Source organism: Ipomoea nil, unplaced genomic scaffold (assembly GCF_001879475.1).
Source record: "Ipomoea nil cultivar Tokyo-kokei standard unplaced genomic scaffold, Asagao_1.1 scaffold0465, whole genome shotgun sequence".
Taxonomy (NCBI): domain Eukaryota; kingdom Viridiplantae; phylum Streptophyta; class Magnoliopsida; order Solanales; family Convolvulaceae; genus Ipomoea; species Ipomoea nil.
This window is the reverse complement of record NW_017616893.1, coordinates 677,307-683,683: the sequence shown is the minus strand read 5'-3', so window position 1 is coordinate 683,683 and position 6,377 is coordinate 677,307. Positions and strand designations below refer to the sequence as shown.

General features: G+C 33.3%; 1 pseudogene; it reads right to left on the bottom strand.

Annotated features, from left to right (window-relative positions):
* Nucleotides 1-1,389: 1,389 nt before the first annotated feature.
* On the bottom strand, nt 1,390-5,261 carry LOC109173029 (annotated as a pseudogene).
* Nucleotides 5,262-6,377: the final 1,116 nt, after the last annotated feature.

Here is a 6,377-nt window from a genome sequence, read left to right as displayed (position 1 = left end):
TCAATACTTAACAAGTATAGAATATAATTTCATACTTGTAATATATATATATATATATAAAACACTCTCATTATATCTCAAACTCTTTGAAATTTATTCAAAATAAATAATTAAATATTTTGGAGATGTTAAGAATTATTCAAAATGTAACATGCCACAATTGTGTCCATGTTCATAATTTTATCATATGTTTTATTTAATTAAAATTATTTAAATTAAAATATAATATAACATGGTCAAATTATATCTGTTCATCACTCAATTGGGCTATAAGATTACAATTGGCCTTGATTAGTTCAACAACCCAAAGTCAAGCTTATTTGGGCTAATCAAAGCAACTCATTTATTTTAATCCAACACATTACCATGGCCCAATTAATTAAAATGACCAAATTTTACTGTGGACCATGGTGCATGTAGTAGTGTGGTCCATAAATTAAGTATCATTTTAATTAAACTTTAGTTTTATTTGATAATATTGCTTTGCTTTTCAATTTCATTTTTAACACACACTAGTTTCATTATATCAAATACCAAACTATCATTTTCATTTTATTACAGTTTCATTTGACAGTATACATTATTGCATGGGCTCTATTTTGTAATTTCATTTTCTACATGCATAGTTTAATTATAGTAAATTAAAGTATTATTTTAATTAAACTCTAGGTTCATTTGACAATATGTTATTGTATAACTCTGAATTTTAGTTTCATTTTTCATACATACTAGTTTCATTATAACAATACTAAAGTATCATTTTAATTATAGTACAGTTTCATTTGACAATATACGTTGTTGAATGAGCTATGTTTTTTAATTTCATTTTTCACACACACCAGTTTTATTATAGCAACACTGAGCATTATTTTAACTCTACTACGTACAGTTCCATTCGACGACCATGATCCACCTAACACTGTGGACCATGGTCCACTGTATAACAACTGATTAAAATGATCCTATAACAAATTTCAAAGTAAGTCTCAATAATAATTTTATCAGTCCACTTGTCATTTTCAAACTTTCTCTGTCTATAGCCACTACCATCGGTAATTTATCATGGACTAGGGTCCACATATCATTATGGACTATTGATTGAAACAATAAGGTACATATATAATCCATACTTGTAAGGTACAAAATTTTATAACATAAAATACAAAAAATCACAACACAATAAGACACATAGCATAACATTATAGACCCAATTGGAGTGAAAAGGTGAGGTACATAATTCATAATCATAAGGTACGGAATTTCATAACACAAGACATATACACATGTTATATATTTACTTATTTTTCAAATATGATTTAGGTACATAAGTTGTGTTCATAGATACAAATTTCATAATACAAGATACATATATTTCTAGTTTGTTCTAAGTACAAAAATCATACTTTTAAGATACAAACTTTCATAATGCAAGACACAACAAGTCATAACACAAAATACAAATACTTGAATCAAGATCCATAGTGCAGTGTGAATCCTGATCCACGTTTAGGAAGGAGGATGATTATTGATTGACCTGTAGATCAGATCTTTTAAGGAATAGGGAATAATTAATTAATCCCGGCAGAAAACTTAAAAGCTAATCAAGTTGATAACATTATATTTAATTTAATGATCGACAACCTTATTATAAACCCAAAGTTGAGGCTCAAATTAAAGTTGATCAGATTTCCGGCAGGTAATGATGGCATATTTGATCACACCTTTCTTGAATCCTTCAATAATCATCTGCAGCAGTGCCGGTGCTAGGCAGAACGGGGCAACGTTTTCAGACCAATCCGCGACCTTGATGTCCTGATACAAGAATTATATATATATATATATAAATATATAAGCTTCTCTCAAAAAGGTTTAGGCCTTGTTTAGTAAAAAATTGGTCTATAGGCTAATTTTACTTTATTTGATCACTATTAATTATTTGATTTTGTTAAAATATCAATATAAATGTTTGGTTAATTAGTTTTTTGCAATTCCAAAAGGCTAAAATTCAAAAAGTTACTCAAAGTAACTTTTGCAATTACCTTTTTAGAAAAGAAATTATATCAAACAGCTATCAGCTAACAACTAATTTACCAAACATTTTTCTACAATCAGCTAATGTTATCAACTATTTATACTCTCTAATTAACACAATCAGCTAACAGCCATTTTACCAAACAGGGCCTTAATCTCCAACCTCAAGGCCCCTCACATCCCGCTCCGACATAGCATTTGGGAGAATATAAATCACGGTTACTCAATGACTCGGCAGACAGGCAATTTATATCGTGCACCAGGGCACGCATTGCATTGTGCGCCCTAGTGCAAAAAGACGTCGTTTCGGATTTTTTTTTTTTTAATTTCGTTATCCTGTGTGGGCTATTAATTTTCTTTAAAAAAAATCTCATGTTAAAAAATGTACATAATTGTATAACAAAATACACATACTTTTTTTTTTTTTTTGAAAAGATAATACACATAATCTAACATAATACATAATACACAAACTCTTAATATAATACACATAAACTCTTAACATTTTTTTTTTTGAATGCACCTAAACTCTTAACATAATACACATAAATTTCCTGTTTCGGATGTACATAACTGTATAAAAAAATGTACATAATTGTATGCTATAATGTACATAATCGCGTCAACTCCCTACATAACTTATCAAAACTACGTCGTTTTAAGAGGCGGAGGGCGCACAGTGCTATGTGCGCCGTGGTGCAGGATTAAACAATTGCAGCAGACATTGTCAAATGTTGGTGCACACTCATTTTGGGCATGCATAATCCCCACACTAGCGTTAAAGTTCGAACTAAGGATGATCTCTTCCCCCAAATACTGTCTACTGAACTAAATTCATGCCGGCTATATATAAATATAAAAGCTAATAATTAGTAAGAGTGGTAGTAAGTATAGTAGTTAGGAGTTATAATTTGTGGTGTTACCTGAAGAGAGTTGGATTGAAGTAGGTTTACATAATTAGAAGCAGAAGACCATGGTGAAAGACAAGCAGCATTGAGTATGTTGTTCAACAGCTCTTTATCTTGTTGTGTAGGGGAAGAACCATCTTCCCTTTGGCAACATGTAACTACGATGATTGTGCCACCTGGGGCTGCCACTCGTTCCAGCTCCGAAACAAACTATACTTAGTTTAATTTCGATCATCACCAACCAAATTATTATTATTATATTAATTAATTAAACGAATTGGTCCAAATATAATTACTAGCTAGCTATAGATCATATCCAGAAGGAAACACGATAGATTATCACCTTTGCTTTGTTTGGAATATGTTCCGCGGTTTCCATGCACCACACCAAATCGAATTCTCCATCTGGAAAGGGCTGATTCACCGCATCTGCAACTTGAAAACAAACCTGCTACTTTGCATATATATATATATATATATATATATATATATATATATATATATATATATATATATATATATATATATATATATATATATATATATATATATATATATATGCTTTCTCGTTAGTTAATCCATCCAGTTAGTTATTATAATAAAATATATATATATGGATTCGAAAAGTAGTAATGAAAAAAGATTAAAGAGCGATGACCTTTTCCCCCAATCCCTGGGCAGCAGCTAGAGCTTGAGCCCTCTTTACTTGGTTAGGGCTTAGAGTGATGCCCTCACATTTGGCAGAATATTTCCTGGCTAAGTAATTACAACTGCCTCCAATACCTCATCCAACATCTACTATCTTCTTTGGTTTCTTCTCTGGATCACCTGAAACGTTAAGGGTGTGTTTAATTGGTTGGGGATCAGACTTTTGCACCCAATTATATATGATCGAGTTTTGATACTCATTACACTGTTGGAAATTATGAAATTTCCGACCACCTGAAAATGATCTTAAATCAAGTCGAAAGTCTTGTTCCGATCACTTTTGAAATTCGGAAAAACCTTTGTTGCTATTTCCGACCACTTTTTGCTTTCGACTTGATATAAGATCACTTTCAGATGATCGAAAATTTTATAATTCCCAACAGTGTTATTATGTTTAATTTGTTTGTTGATCTTGCCGGAATTTGCGCCCAAGCCAAGGGTTGCGAAATCCTAGTGACTTGTGATATATAGCATGTAACTAATTGGTTTTTGAACTTTAGGGTCCGATTGGAAAGCAGGAAAATGACTTCTGAAAAATGAGTCATTTTCCAGAAGTCATTTTTCTTTTCTGTGTTTAGCTGCACAATGAAAAACTGTCTATTGGTGTTTGGTTCATTTTTCATAAAATGAACAGAATGGTATGAACCAAGCAAAATCATCAATAAACAATCCATAAACACTCAAGAATTTCACTGGTTTTTCCAGCCGAAAATCACTCTGATTTCTGGCTGGGGAAACCAGTGCATCTAGTTTCGCATCGAAAACCATTTCTGGTTTCCGGCTGGGGAAACCAGTGAAGAAGCCCATAACATTTTCCGGCTGTGGGTGAAGTCTGGGAGAGAAGCACTGAAGGCTAGCAGCGTGTTTAGATTTTAGAAGATGGAAAATGACTTCCCAAAAACAAAAAGGGGATGTTATTTTCCGAAAATCAGCCTCCATTTTTTGTTGACTAGCTAGCGTTTTCTTTTGACCACTTCATTTTCAGCCTACCCAAACACCATAAACCCAAAAAATGATTTTTAAAAATTATTTTCTGATTTTCCAAACAGATCCTTATTGCGCTCCAAAATACAATGTTGATCGATGAATTTAATATAATTGTAATTTTAAAATATTTAGGGTCGTAATTGACTTTTTAAATAAAGGACTTTAATTTCGTCGGCAGAAACTAAGGCCAGAGGATTAACGGTTGTAAGTCTAAACATATATATATATATATATATATATAAACACACCGGCTGGCGAAAAACGGAGTATGGGTATACCTGAAACGGAGGCGAAACGGAGGACCTCTTCGATCATACGGATCTGAGCGGCGCGGTGGTCGGAGAGGGGAACGGACGCGTACTGCGGGTCGTAGAAGCCGTGGTGGATATGGTCTCCCCATTGCTCCTCCCACATCCTGGAAGACTCGTCGAACAACTCCGCTATCGCTTTGTTCAACTTCTGCTGCTCTGCCAGCTCAACCGCCGTCACTCCGCCGCAATTCATCTTTCCGGAACTAAAACAACAACTTCTACTGTTCGCAATATCAGTACGTGTGGCTTAGCTTTTACAAAGTTTTTTCTTCCCACAACAAAATTTTTATAAGAGAGAGAGAGAAACTGCAGGCGTTTCACGTGTGAGTGTGGGTATTTCATATTTATGGTGCCGCATGAACAATCTGTTGTAGTTCTTAAGAGATTAAAAATTTTTATTTGTGTTAAAAATGTAAAATTTAAAAATACGTGTCATATACAAAGAAATATTCAATAATATTTAATAAATTTTAAATAGTTCACTATCCACTTATTTTTTACAATTATACTATATATTATAATATGTATACATATTGTCGTGCACCGCAAGGGTGCAACTCCTAGTTTTATATTAATAGCGGTTGCATCTGTGGTAAATGTTATAAATTTAGCATAAAATAGTAATTAAAGTGGCTATTTTGTGGTACAAATATATGTGGAGTTTATTTTTAATTTGGATCAAGTTAAAATGGATTTGCACTTTTCTTCGTGATACGACGAAAAAATTGATATATTGTACGTTCAAAATGAATAATAGGTAATTGAGAAATCCTATTTGAAAGCACTATTCATGCCAATCAAGCACTATTAATGATGTTAATTAAGTTTAACTGCTTAAGTAAACCTTTATGGTTCACGGAATGAATTTGGAGGAAATATGAATGCTATTCCACAGGGAATGGAATAGGTAATGAATAGAATAGGAATTGTATTCTGTTGTTTGGTTAGCTAAAGGAATAGACTTTAGTAATTGTATTCCAGTGTTTGGTTGGTTAAAATAATAGAAATGGAATAGGTTTTAAAGACATAAATACTTTTATACAAAATAACTAGTTTTTTACGCGCATTGCGCGATTGGGATAATGCCCAATGCTTTTTTTTTAAATATGTACTTTAAAGTATATTAAGTCAGAATTATATTGAAATTGTTCATGCATAGATCATTGAAGGTTGAATTTGCGTATTTAAATAGGTAATTCTTCTCCCAAAGGTTGAGTCCCCAACCCCAAGGGCCCCCCACACTCCGACCCGACAGAACATTGTGGGAAGTTGTAAATCACGGTGACTCAATGGTTCAGCAGGCAGGGCCAAAGGTTGAGTCCCCAACCCCAAGCCCCCCCCCCCCCCCCCCCCCCCCCCACACTCCGACCCGACAGAGCATTGTGGGAAGTTGTAAATCACGGTGACTCAATGGTTCAGCAGACATGGCCAA